At 47.7% G+C, this 14,516-nt stretch overlaps 1 long non-coding RNA gene and 1 other non-coding gene across 2 annotated transcripts; both read left to right on the plus strand.

Moving 5' to 3' along the window:
• The first annotated feature begins 898 nt into the window (after positions 1 to 898).
• Positions 899 to 5,135, plus strand: LOC120097082 (uncharacterized). The gene is made up of 2 exons (XR_005494302.2): positions 899 to 1,190; positions 4,609 to 5,135. It is a non-coding gene; the product is annotated as an uncharacterized LOC120097082 (long non-coding RNA).
• Positions 5,136 to 5,455: 320 nt separating this feature from the next.
• LOC120097255 (small nucleolar RNA SNORA17) lies at positions 5,456 to 5,589 on the plus strand. The gene has a single exon (XR_005494484.1). It is a non-coding gene; the product is annotated as a small nucleolar RNA SNORA17 (small nucleolar RNA).
• Positions 5,590 to 14,516: the final 8,927 nt, after the last annotated feature.

Genomic DNA, 14,516 nt, shown 5'->3' on the forward strand with positions numbered 1-14,516 from the left:
GTTTTTCTGCTCCATGATCCTGGAATGGCTCACCTCAGAGCTACCACTGCGTCAGGTAACACAGGCAAACAACAGATGACAGTCCGGTTGTAGGGTGCCAGAATTTCTATCCAGGGGGGCTTAGGGGCAACAGCTTGGTTGGAATGAAGCCAGAGGGGTAAGCCTGGGTCTTATGGCCCCGTTTGCAGTTTGGGCTACCCTAACAGACGCCACTGGCTAAACAGCTTCAACAAAAGTGCACTAGAAGCTCTGGGAGCCTAGAAACTTAGATCAAGGAGCCAGCAGGGATCGTGCAAAGAGCAGTCGGCCAATCAGTGTCTTGGGGAATCTTCATAAGGCCGTTCCTAGCTGTGTGTGGGTGGACAGAGAAGAAGGAACTTCTCTGTGCCTCTCATTACAGAAACAATTTCATTTCGAAACCTTGTGCTTTTTGTGGCTCTGACCTTTGGTTCAACTTCCTCTGCTTTTATTGTAATATATTGTATTTATTATTATTTTCTTAGATGACTGTTGTCTAATGAGAGAGAACAAGAAGGGGTGTGGCTTTGAATGGGAAGAATCTGGAAGGAGCTGGTGAAGGAAGCCATAATCATAATGTATTATATGAAAAAAAATCCACTTTTTTTTCAGTTAAAAATTAAAAGTTAAAAAACCCAAAACCACAACAACAACAACAAAAACCTCCCTGGCCAGAAGCAGCATATGGTTTTCACTCACAGCTCCAGGTCACAGCCCTTCGCTAAAGGCAGTCAAGGCGTGTCCTGCCTGCAGCATCTTCTGGGACCAGGGTCTAGCAGAATCATCGACGAGACCAGAGACTTCATCCAGGCACTGGCGGGAGCAGATGCAGAGTCCCACAGCCCACATAAGTAGCAGAGGATGACAGGGAACTCCCAACCCTCCTGCTGCCACCCCTCAAGCTCTTGAAATACAGGTGCACACTATTAGGCTTCATTCCAGGCAGTGCTAAGAATGCAGGGCTTTGTGTGTGCTAGACAAGCACTGGGTGTAGGGAGAACATCTGTGTGTTGTATGGATGCATCACCTGTCAATTAAAAAGCCTCTGGCCTATGGCTTAGGCAGGAACTAGAAGGCGGGGCATCAGGAGGAGAAAGAATTCTGGGAGAGAAGGAAGTGGGGAGATTCGCCAGGAAGGCGTGACAAGTCCGATGCCTGGAACCTGAGAATAGGTAACCAGCCACGTGGCGGAATGTAGGCTGGAATAAATGAGATATTTGAAGTTATGGTCTAGTCAGAGAAGAGCCTAGCTATATGTCCAAGGTATTTGTAGTATATTTTTAGTCTGAGTCTTATTTCTGCGAGCATGGTGCTGGGAGGAAGAACCCGGGCCTAACTTAAATACCTGAGCACCTGAGCAGCGGTATCTCCAGTGTAGTACCTGGCAGTGTGTGTGTGTGTGTGTGTGTGTGTGTGTGTGTGTGTGTGTGTGTGTGTGTGTGTGTGTGTGTGTGTGTGTGTGCATGTGTGTTCGTGCGCGTGTGTGTGTGTGTGTGGGTGTGTGTGTATTTGGCGTACCCCTGTTCATGAGTATATGGAGGTCAGAAGTCTTTGTTTCTCTGTCTCTGTCACCCCCACCTTGGCTTTAGAAATGGGGTCACCCCCTGAAATTGGAACTGAGATTTGCCAGCACTTACTGGCCAGTGAGTCCTTGAATGTCCAATGGCAGCTCATCCCCACAGAGAATATTATCATGTTTTAAGATCTAGACTGAGCTTTGTGTTACTATAGGTATGAGGTCATCTAGAGTCTTAGGTGGCAATCATTGGCATTCACATTAACTCGTAAAGTTGCCGGAGCAGGCACTCTGGAGATAGGTATCACCAGGGAAGGCTCTAGTAGATGTTATCTAGTAGAGCCTTTACTTCCAGTGATGTTTAACTTCCTGAAGTCAGAACATCTCTCAAGAGAAGCTAGGGAGGCCTGCACCAACGCATACCGCAGTTCTCGCCACTTCTACTAGGAGTTGTAGGCATGGCCCAAGGTTGTAGACGTGGCCCACGGTTCTGGAAGAACCTTGCTGGGTCGGAACCGACGAAACCTCAACCAGTCATGATAAAAGGTCGTGGAAAAGTATTCTAGAATGCATTGGGAGAAAAGAAAAAGAAAAAGTTGTGTCAGTTCCATACTTTAAAATGTTTAAAGGGAGACCTCGTGTCTACAAGAAGAAGTCATTTGGAGGTGCGGGGTCAAAGGATACAAAGTCTGAATTATGCAAGATGCTGAGTAAATTCAGGAAAGCCGGGCTCCGCCCAGGGCGTACAGTTAACGGTACTGGATTACGTAATGCAGCTTTGCTGAGAGGGCAGATCACGTGTCAGCGATCATGTCAGCGATCTTACCGGAATAACAATGGTGCATGGGAGAAACCCAGGGCAGGAGATGGATTCACTGGGGGCCTGGATCGTGATGTGCATTCAAGAGTATCCTCAAAATTACCAATTCGCATGCATTAAATGAGCCCAGCTTATGGCACTTACATGCCAACAAATTGTTTTAAGTTTTAAAAGAATGTTATCGTATTCTTTATTTTGCATGCATACACGGGTGGGTACGTGTTCCCTGGTGTGCATGTTGAGGTCAGGGGACAACTTGTGGGGAGTCTGTTATGTTCTCCCACCATATGGGGCTCCAGGATAGAACTTTTCAGGATAATCTGTTCGGACAGCTTGCATTTCAGTTTGTTTTGTTTAGCAATTTGGAAGTCATATGCAAACAGAAATGGGAGGGCAGTAATGGAGGTTAGAGGAAAGCGGCCTTCAGAGTGACTCTGGAACTCTGTTACGGAGCATGACATCCACACATGGCAGCACTGGACGTTACGTCTCAGATACTCCTCTACCTGTGTGCAATATCTCACTGTAAGTGCAGCCTTTGTTCTCCTGACGGTATTGTCTTGGAAGCTCACTGCCTCTGTCTGCTAGCCCCGGCCTAGTCCTGCAAGCTTCTGGCCTCCATACAAGCTAACATGGGCCTAGGGTGTTATCAGCATCTGAGATCTACAGTTGAATAAGCTCACCCCTTCCTACTTCCTTCTGATCGCTGGCTGGCTGGTTCAGTTCAGCTGCTCTGATTTAAACTCCTTTCCAGGATTTAATCCAGATTTAATCCAGCCTCTCTCTCAGCCTCTGTGACTGTTTGCTCTGCTTGGCCTCAAACTCACTCTGGTGATCTGTTCTAACCTTCTGGTTCCGTCTCATTCTTTCTCCTCCTCTCACCAACCTGTCTCTGTAAAAACTCTCCTGGTAAAACTGCATTCCTCTTTTTTATTCCCTCTTAAGTAACTTCTCTTTTTTCTCCATTCTCTGAGAGTCGGGCATATCCTGTTCTGTCACATCTTTCTCTGATTCGTCACTTTGTCTGCCACTCAATTAGACATCGCTTTTAAACATGGCTACTTCCTTCTACAAACTAACTTTACCTTCATTGTTTAGGATTAAAGGTGCGTACTAAGGACGTATCTGTACTCCAGCCAGAGGGATTAAAGGCGTGTGCTAAGGCTGAGGCACACCACAACTAGAAACAGGTTTTTCCACTAAATAACACGGTCTCGGGGTTCACAGTGTGGTCAAACATCCTGCAGGATTTTACAATAAAGAAAAGCAGGGTCAGGAGTGTCTCTCACTGCGTCCTTCAGTCAGCCCCACTGACTTCTGCTCTGTGGCCGTTTGTGAAGGTTAACTTGATTGTCAACTCAACAGGTTTAGAGTCGTTTAAAAGACAAGCCTCTGGTCATAGCTCTGAGGGAGTTTCTAGACTGAGCTGAAGTAGGAAAGCCCACCTGTTGTAGACTGCACCCTCTCACAGGCTGGGTCCAACACTGGACACCAGGAGGAAGTGAGTACTGCACCATTATTCATCTCCCTGTGTGTGCACAAATGCAGTGTGTGCAGACACAGTGTATGCACAGACGCAATGTGAGACAGATGAGTGTGCACAGGTACAATGTGTGCACAGGTACAGTATGTACACAGATGCAGTTGCAGTGTGTGCACAGATGATGCAGTGTATGCACAAATGTGTGTGCACAGATGTTGCAGTGTGTGCACAGATGCAGTGTGTGCACACAGTGTGTGCAAAGATGATGCTGTGTGTGCACAGATGTGTGTGCACAGATGATGCAGTGTGTGCACAGATGATGCAATGTGTGCACAGATGATGCAGTGTGTGTACAGACACAGTATGTGCAAAGATGATGCTGTGTGTGCACAGATGTGTGTGCACAGATGATGCAGTGTGTGCACAGGTGTGTGTGTATAGGTGTATGCACAGGTGCGTGCACAGATGATGCAGTGTGTGTACAGATACAGTGTGTGTACAGGTACAGTGTGTGCACAGATGATGCAGTGTATGTACAGATGCAGTGTGTGCACAGGTGCAGTGTATGCACAGATAATGCAGTGTGTGTGCACAGATGTGTGTGCACAGATGTGTGTGCATAGATGATGCAGTGTGTGTGCAGGCACAGTGTAGCCAGCTGCCCCTCAAGCTCTTCTTCCTACTGTGATGTCCCTACCCACCCTTAGAGACTGTGCCTTCAAATTGTGAGTGTAATAAATCCTTGTGTTGCTTTGTGTTTTCTCACCTCAGGAGCATCAGGAAAGATAGTTAATTGGGATCTGAGGACGGGCACTGGCTGCCGGTCTATCGTGATGCATCAGCAAGTCTCCCTGGCTCCCATTCACCTGCTGAGGAGACATGGAAGAAATATACCAGGGCCCATGAAAGGGACTCTGCATGGTGCATCCAGGGTGGATGGGGCAACAGCACACATCGAGAGAACTGTGGAGCTCACCCCTGTCTGGGCCTAATCGAAGTCTTACCCAGCATATTGACTAACGAGACTGTTCAAACTACTATTTTCTATTTTTAAGTAGAAAGGCTTGAGCATCTCCCTCCCAAATAAAAGCAGACCCAGGCAACTCGGTTCAGCGCTCCCAATGCCAGATGACCAACTTGAGAACAGGAAGCAAAGGACCTACTGGACAATTGACTTCCAGTCAGCCTGCGCCCTGGTTCCTCTGTGTGCCTGGTACATGTGTCAGATTGTTTATTGTCAACATTGATGGCAACTTGGCAGGGTTTTCTTAATTATCATTATTTTTTTAATGCAAGTACAATCTTGGATTCGTTTGCCTCATTGATCTAGCCTGACACTGGTTGCGTTTACAGAACTCCGTTGAATTTTCCGTCTGTAATGAGTCCATTATATTTGTTTTGAAAGCCACTTAGACATGACGGTGCCAAGGTGCAAACACAGCTGGCAAGTCCGTGTGGTTTATAACTATACAGGAAAACTATAATTGTAGCTTCTGACTACATTACAATAATATTCAGATGAAGATGTACCACAGCCGTACCTCCCAGTGGGAGCATTACGTGGCGGCTGAGCAGGAAACCTCGTCTCGGAACTTGTGCCCTTAAGAGAATTGAAGGAGCTGCCCCTACAGGCCTTGCAGGGGTGGCTGCTGTGTCCCAAGGGTGCCAGTAGGTGGCAGAGAGGAGAGAGGCTGTGCCTGCACTCAGCGACTGCACAGGGAGCTAGCCTGGGAGGACCATCTGTCTGGCAATGGGAATACCCAGACTGGCTCCAGGGGTGGGGAGCAAGCCTGAGACAGATGACCACCCAATGGGGCCACAATCTGAGCATGTCCAGCCCCGTGCAGGCATAATGCATACATGGAGTATAGCACTCCTGAGACCACTCCTAAGAGGACCCCAGACACTCAGAGGCCCCAGGCATCACTACCAAGAGCAAGTAAGTGGTGGAGAGGTAGACGAGAAAGAGAAACAGAAGGATGTGGGCACAATGAAGAGAGGCAGAACTGGAGGGTTGGAAGTAGTGAGGATCAGCCTCATATGAGTAGCCAGTGATGGCTCCTGGGATCGTGGTGGGGTCCTGAGCTGTGCTGAACCTGGGGGCCACATCTGGGTCTGTGGTCCCACGGCATCAGGGATCTGTTACCACCAAGGGTCTGGACATCCCTGGACTGGGCTTTCCTCTGAAGACATGTTGATGTATGAGAACTGTGCAGAACTGGCCTCACCCCTTGCCTGGGTACAGTGGGGGAGAGCTGGCCAGGGGGCCTGACAGCAGGAGAGCTGACCTCACCCCTAACCAGCTGCAGTACTCAGGGGAGTGACCCACACACATTGCCCAGGGAGCACAGTAGAGCTGGCCCTGACTGCAGGTTGCTGGTAAGCCAGCCCAGAGGGCATGAGAATGAGAGAGCTGGCTCTGCCACTCATCGTGGACAAGGGAAAGATACCCTTCTACCTCTTCTCCCCTTGCCACCCGCCACAGGTGGAAGTCCAGACCCTGGGGTCATGAGAGCAGGAGAATTGCCCCTGTCCCTCATGAGCTGCAGTACTCAGGACAGCAGGCCCTGCACCTCCCAGGGCAGCACAGTAGAGCTGACCCTGGAGGAGGTGTGGGAAGGCTGGCCCTCCAGTTGTCGGCTGTGCTGTGATAAGGGCAAGGGAGAGAGGCCCCTGCCTTACGCCTTCCCATTTAAGGTAGGCAGGAGGGCTGGTCCCAGGCTCGTGAGAGCAGAAGAGCTGGCCTTGCCTCTCATCAGCTGCAGCATTGGGAAAGAGCTACACCTTACCTGAGCAGCCCAGTAGAGCTGGCCCCAGTGTGGGTAGCCCGTGAGCTGGCCTTGAAACATAGGAGAGCCGGCCCAGCCTCTTGTCTGCTCTGTAATGGTGCAGGTGAAGGAGAGACGCCCTTCTCCCCCCTTTCGTCCCTCAACACCTATGGGAGGCAGGAGAGCTGGCCCTGGGATCATGAGAATAGAGCTGGCCATGTCTCTTGCCAGCTCCAACACTCAGGGGAGTGGGCCCTGCGCATCACAGGCAGAAGGGCAGAGCTGGTTCTGCTTGCAGCGGCTGCAGATGAGCCAGTCCTGGGGGTATTTTCGAGGGAGAGTTGACTCTGCCCATTGCTGTCTGTGGCATTGGACAGGCTGGCTACGGCAAGGCTACGGCAAGGCAGGAGAGCTTGGCCCTGTGAGGTGGGTCTGGGAGAGCAGGCTGATCAGGCCAGAGACCTCTCAGGCTCAGATCCAGGGCTTTGAATTGGCTCACCCCAGCATCTACCCCATCAGCGAGAGCGAACTGCTGCAGTGCATGGATGGGCCTGCCCTCCAGATCCCAAACTACAAGAGGTCCACGGCACAAGGCAATAAAGGATATCAGAGGGGAGTCCCGGCGAGGGCCCTGTAATGCTAGAGTAGCGGAAGCCAGAGGCCTTGTTCAAGATCAATGACTCATGCAATGAACATCTGCAAGCAAAGACGTGTGGACGAAGGGGTATATACCCGTGGGGCACACTGTGACACACTACAGCTTCCACGGTGAGCTTTTTCTTTGTTGTGGGAGGAGGTTGCAAGGGTGGAGAGTAGGTATGGGGGTAGGGGGAGATGAGTAGGACTGGGGTGCATGGTGTGAAATTCACAAAGAATTAAGAAAAGGTTGAGAAAGAGAGAGAGGGAGAAAGAGAGAGAGGGGGGAGGGAGGGAGGGAGGGAGGGAGAGAGAGAGAGAGAGAGAGAGAGAGAGAGAGTTGAAGGAATTCAGACAACACTCTTCCTTCCCTCATGACCCCTAGTCAGCAACTAACTATTTCTCAATCTGACTCCTGCTATCCTCACAGCACCGGAAATACAACCCAGGCCTCTACCATGCTAGGAAAATTCTCTACAACAAGCTAAACCCCTAGGCAGATGTCTTTCTTTAAAGACAGGCTGACCTCTAACTCACTGTGTAGCCAAGAGCGACCATGAACTTCTGATTCTGCATGCCCCCCACTTCCAGAGAAGACTATAGGAACGCATAGACCACCTGTCTCAGGCAGAGTTCTTGACTCAAGGGAAGCCGATGATGTAATATTACTTGTGTACTTTTTAAAATTTTAGCAGGCAGGTGCACATGTGCTGTAGTGTATTATGGTAGTCGGAAGGTGGCATTGTTCACACAGGGTCTCTTCTTGCTTCTGCTGCTGTGCTGTGTATCTCCTAGGCAAGTCTGACTCCACCTCCCATCTCCCTGGAAGAATGTTTAGATTACAGGTGTGAGCCACTGTGTCTACGATGGTTTGGGGATTTTTCTGTCTTATTTTGTTTTTTTTTTTCCCATTGGTTATGGTCTAGGGGATTGAACTCAAGTTGCCAGGCCTGTGCAACAAGCAGTTTCCCACACTAAGACATTGCAGGGGCCCGTGGTGTATCTTGAGCAAAGGGCTTAAGAGGAGTTTTTAAAATCTAAGTCTGTGCATAATCAAAAGATCAACTTTCAGGCTAGAAAGGTGCCTCAGTGTTCAAAGTGCTGGCAGATCTTCCAGAGGACCTGAATTTATTTCCCAACACCAAAGTCCAGTCTTGGTTATAGGTTCACAATTACCTATAACTCTAACACAGGTGATTGACACTGTCTTTGGGCCTCCATGGACATGGAAACACACACACACACACACACACACACACACACACACACACACACACACATATCACAGGCCAGCAGTTTGGTGTTTTTCACTGTATAGCATATGTATGGGGATGGTTTGGCAGAGGGGAGGGATGAGAGTGGCTCATGAGCTGGAGGGTGGCTGGGTCTCGTGAGTGTGGAGACTCGTGAGTGTGGAGAACAGGCCAGAGGCAGCATAAGAAATAAGAGGATGGGAGGAGACAAATGACAGAAGATGGTCTGACAGGTAACAGACGGGAGATAAATAATTGGTAGATGGTAGAGACAGATAGAAGACAGACAGATAGGCAGGCAGACAGTGAAGTAAACACAGGAGATTCAGTCAGGGAAAAGATTGGTGCTGTGGCTGGAGAGATGGCTCAGTGGTTAAGAGCACTGGCTGTTCTTACAGAGGTCCTGAGTTCAATTCCCAGCAACCACATGGTGGCTCACAACCATCTGTAATGGGAGCTGATGTCCCTTTCTGTTGTGTCTACAGTGTACTCATATACATGAAATAAATAAAATAAATCTTTAAAGAAAAGATTGGTGCTTTGGTTTCAGAGTGTATTAATGACTGAACATAAAGGCCATGCACATGCCAGCTTTGATACAAATATTATTATCATAGATTATATTTCCCAAAAAAATTATATTTCTTACCTGCAATAAAGCATCCTATAACACATTAGTTCCATTAGCAGTGTATGTAAGAGTCATCAGATTTCTTGAAATTTCTTGTTTAAAACCCTTATATCTATACAAAGTCTTTTTGCTAAAACCAGCAGTAAAACATTGTATATAAAAAAGAACAAAGGTGGGGCTTATTTGTCAGATATTATGGAATATCAAGTAGTGAAAGTAATAGTTTGTAAAAAATCATATGTTATTGGCAGTTAAATAAATGAATGGATTAAAGAAATAGACTAGAAAGAAAATCCCATGATAGCTTAGTACAGGATGGAAGTCACAGTGAATCTCTGAGAGAAGGAGGATTGAGTTTTAGGTATTGTACAGGACACTGGTCCATGGAATGAGCACAAATAAAATGCCACCTTTAGCGCATATTACACAAGGGCATGCTACTGTGCACTTAAGACCACGTGAAAGTGTACGTGCACAGCTGCATGCCAGGGATGTACGGAGACAGCTGTCTTTTGGAAATCAAAACTTCTAAATTTGGGGAAAGTGAATCTGGTCTATGTGACATCCATGTTATACATGCTCCAAGTGTGTCTTGTGCAGCCTGTTGCAACCCTTGGCATTTCTGCAGATAATTATGTGTTCAGTTCAGCTCTGTAACCACTTTCACCACAAATGAGTTTTGGGGGTCGTACTAGTGGGCTAGCTGCTTGTCTCATCTCCATGACAAAATACATGAATACAACCACTAAAGAAAGTTTATTTGCGGGGTTGGGGATTTAGCTCAGTGGTAGAGTGCTTGCCTAGGAAGCGCAAGGCCCTGGGTTTGATCCCCAGCTCCGAAAAAAAGAACCAAAAAAAAAAAAAAAAAAAAGAAAGTTTATTTGGGCTCATGGTTCCAGGGTTCAGTCCTTCACAATAGGGAGGAGCTGGAGACGGCTGGAATGACATGTCTATAATCAAGAAGTCAGGAGCAATGGTTACCGTGCTCTGCTCACTGTCTCCACTTTATTCGGAGCTCCCAGCCAGGAATGCTGCTGCCCACACACTAGATTAATCTAATAATCCCTCACAGATGTGCCCAGAGACTTCTTCCGTTGATGATTCTAAGTCCCATCAAACTGGCTGTCAAGATCAAGCACTGCCTTGATATCTTTGGTTTGCCCCGCCCCAGCCCACTCTCCATCTTCTCTGTCTGGATCTCTGCCTGGAAAGCAACCCCTCATGGCAAGGCTGCTGCCCCTGATGGAGGGCTAGGAAAGAGTATGGCTCCAGCAGTGCCTCGTCTACTGTAGAATGATGCATTGCTGATAGCTTTTCCCCCTTCTCTAAACCTTTGTGTTCAAAGACCTCATCCCCATGACTTGCAGATGGGACCTTGAGTCCATGTGTTCTCTCATGTGGACTCATAAACCAGTGATCCTAAATGATGTAATCCTGTAACATGTAGACAGCTGATGTGGCTGCTGGAGTGGAAGGATGCTGCTGACATTGAGCAGAGATGAGTGACAAATACTCTGTAGCACACAGATACTCTCTAGCACACAGATAATCTACTCTGTAGCACACAGACATACTCTATAACACACAGATAATCTGTAGCACACAGATAATCTGTAGCACACAGATAATCTACTCTGTAGCACACAGACATACTCTATAACACACAGATAATCTGTAGCACACAGATAATCTGTAGCACACAGATAATCTACTCTGTAGCACACAGACATACTCTGTAGCACACAGATAATCTGTAGCACACAGATATATTCTGTAACACAGATACTCTGTAGCACACAGATACTCGTAACACAGATACTCTGTAGCACACAGATACTCTCTAACACAGATACCCTGTAACACACAGTTACTCTCTAACATAGAGATACTCTGTAGCACACAGATACTCTCTAACACAGATACTCTGTAGCACACAGATACTCTCTAACACAGATACCCTGTAACACAGTTACTCTCTAACATAGAGATACTCTGTAGCACACAGATACTCTAAAACACTGCTTGATCACAAATGCCAGCTATGCCAAGGCCAGGAGATCTGCTCATGGTAGAGTTCCTGGAATTAATGTCTTCTCCCACTGCTCTGGTACAGAATATCACCTAGTTCCAACTGGCTGATACCGTACACACTTTAGTAAACATTACTAGGCAGACTATGAAGGAAAATACAGGAAGTCCTGATGTCTTACAGGAAGAAAAGAGTTCTTAAACAGAATTTGAGAAGCACAGAGCACCGAGGAATTTGGCTCCATTGGAATTAAAGAACCCCAGAGGCAGGCGCAAATTTGGAGGGGAACTCTGAAACAGCCACAGCTGATAAGGGTATTTCACTCCAGACATTCAGGATGCTCGAGTACCTGCAACAAGAAATCCAGCCGAAGAAAATGGGCAAGGGCAGAAGACGTAAACTAAAGGATTAAAGTACAACAGACACCCAGTTCCAGTCTTCAGATGGGTGTGGACTGAAGCAGCAATATTCCTTTACACCGATTAGAGCAACGAAACGTTGGAAGCTAACTTAATTCTAAGTGTTGATAGAGATGAGTCTACAGAGAAATGTCTGTGCTCTGAGGCTAGAGACAGGAGCAATGCTGCGGCAGTGTGATGAATTAAATGCACGGAATACAGACCCGAGGCCTAGAAAATTATATCATTCATGTCTATTTATATCATCTATATCTGTACCACCTGTATCTATCTATGTGTGTGTATACATATATATGTGAATATCATATGAATAATATATATATTTGGAGAGTTCATGGAGGGGAAGTTAGAATCATTCCTACACACACACACACATATATATATGTGTGTGTGTGTATATATATATATGTGTATATATATATATATATATATATATATATATATATATAAGCTGATGGGTGTTCACCATGGAACATATTGTATCTTCTAGCACAGTAAATTTCTTGTTACCTGAAAACAAAGTAGCATAGAAAAGCCAAGTCTTAAAAGCATATAGAGGGCTGGAGAGATGGCTCAGTGGTTAAGAACACTGACTGTTCTTCCTGAAGTCTTGAGTTCAAATCCCAGCAACCACATGGTGGCTCACAACCATCTGTAATGAGATATGATACCCTCTTCTGGTGTGACTAAGACAGCCACAATGTACTTATATATAATAGTAAATAAATCTTTTTAAAAAAAAAAACCTCATAGAGCCAAGAAAACACAAGCCAGAATGAGACCTGGGACATAATATCATTCTATAAATGAATGAAACACGCCCACTGAGTGAGCATGCATGTTTCTGATGAAGGCAGGTATGGGGGTCAGTGCTCACGGTCAGTTTGTTAGGGTTTAGAGACACGACTCTGGGCCTGTCTGGAAGGCTGTTCTCAGAAACGTTCATCTGAGGAGGGAAGGTGTGTGACAGCGGTGGGTGACAACAACCTGTGACGTGGGCTCAGGCTCAGACCGGATGGAAAGGAAAGGCGGGAGAAGCACACTGAGTACCCTTGTCCACCTGTCACTGTATCCTGGCTGTGGACACAGTGTGGCCAGCTCCCTCACAGTCCTGCCGCCATGCCTTCTCCCTCTGCCATGATGGAGCTGAATGTGGGGCAGTGAACTGTGCCACCAGACAGAAAATCTGGTAAGGTCAAACAGATTCAGGAACCCTGGAGATTCTCGTAATTGAGTATGGTAGGCATTTAAATCTACCTCCGACCAGGTTCCTGTCCTGGAACATGTGCGTGACCACAGCATCCCATTGACAGGACTGTGACAGCCAGTCGCATGGGGACAACACCTACAGCCCTTCCACGTGCAGATAAGGCATCCTTCACATCTCAGACCAAGCCAATAGAAAGCATCTGCCTCCAGATCCCAACTCCCCCCCAAATGTTGATAAGGTCCCAACCACAAGGAATGAAGTGTGTGAGTTATTTCACCAAAGATCTTTTGAGAGTGCCTGTCTCATCGAGCCGTAACAGAGAAGAGTATTCTCTCCCAAAGCTTGCCTGCTGCTGGCCACCAACTCCAGGGCAGCAGTGGCCACGGAAGAGTCCTGGCAGCTTGCCTTGCTCTGGCTTCCCCTCCTCTGAAAGCAGTAACTTTTGGCCAGAACCGGGCAGATTCCTGTGGACAGCACCCCATGCGACAGACAGTTGAATTCATCCTTCCCAGATTAGGTTGCTTTGTCACAACAAGGAAAGTGATGAGGAGCAAAGGGAGGTGAGTACAGTGTCATGTGCTTGGGCTGTGGGTGGGAGGCCATGAGTGAGGGGCATGGAGAGGCCACAGCAGGGAACAAATTAGATAGCAGCTTCACATGCACAGAGGATACTGAATCAAGCCTGTGATAACCTAACATCTGTCAAGATGCCAGAAATGAAGAAGAAGAAGAAGAAGAAGGAGGAGGAGGAAGGGGAGGAGGAGGAAGAAGGAGAAGGAGCAGAAGAAGGAGAAGGAGCAGAAGAAGAAGAAGAAGAAGAAGAAGAAGAAGAAGAAGAAGAAGAAGGAGGAGGAGGAGGAGGAGGAGGAGGAGGAGGAAGAGGAAGAAGGAGAAGGAGAAGAAGAAGAAGAAGAAGAAGAAGAAGAAGAAGAAGAAGAAGAAGAAGAAGAGGAGGAGGAGGCGGAGGAGGAGGAGGTGGAGGAGGAGGAGGAGGAGGAGAGGAGGAGGAGAAGGAGAAGGAGGAGAAGAAGAAGAAGAAGAAGAAGAAGAAGAAGAAGAAGAAGAAGAAGAAGAAGAAGAAGAAGAGGAGGAGGAGGAGGAGGAGGAGGAGGAGGAGGAGGAGGAGGAGGAGGAGGAGGAGAAGGAGGGGGGGAGGGGGAGGGGGAAGAAGAAAGGGGGAGTTAGAAAGAGGGAAGGAAGGAAGGAAAGAAAGAAAAAAAGGAAAGGAAGGAAAAAAGAAGAAGGAAGGAAGGGAGCAGGAAAGAAGGAAGGAAGGAAAGAAGGGAGGAGGGAGGGAAGGAAGGGAGGAGAAGGGAAAGGAGGACCCACATAGATTGGAAAGGCAGTGCACAAATGCTAGAAGGTAGGAAAGTGTGGATCTGGAGAGGGACAGTCTGAGTACATACAGGACTGACCAGGGAAGTGTGGAGTGTGCCCTCTATTGCTAACCTCTGAGCATTGCTGATCACGTGAAGCCTTACCCAGCTTTGGCCTGCCCTCTCCCAACCTATCCTGCTGACTTGGTTGCCCAGGGCTAGCACTGGCTCTTGTGCACAGACAGGTGGCAGTGTGAGCTTCAGGACAGGAGCATGGCACTTGCTGAATCTGTGTGTGTGTGTGTGTGGGGGGGGGGTTGTAAGACACAGCCAGTTTCCTTTACTCTCCACCCCCCCCCCCGAAACTGAAAAGGTGGGAGCCACTTGTCTACCTGTGTGAGGGGATCCCGGATGCAG

The sequence above is a fragment of the Rattus norvegicus genome, chromosome 15 (assembly GCF_036323735.1).
Source record: "Rattus norvegicus strain BN/NHsdMcwi chromosome 15, GRCr8, whole genome shotgun sequence".
Classification (NCBI taxonomy): Eukaryota; Metazoa; Chordata; class Mammalia; order Rodentia; family Muridae; genus Rattus; species Rattus norvegicus.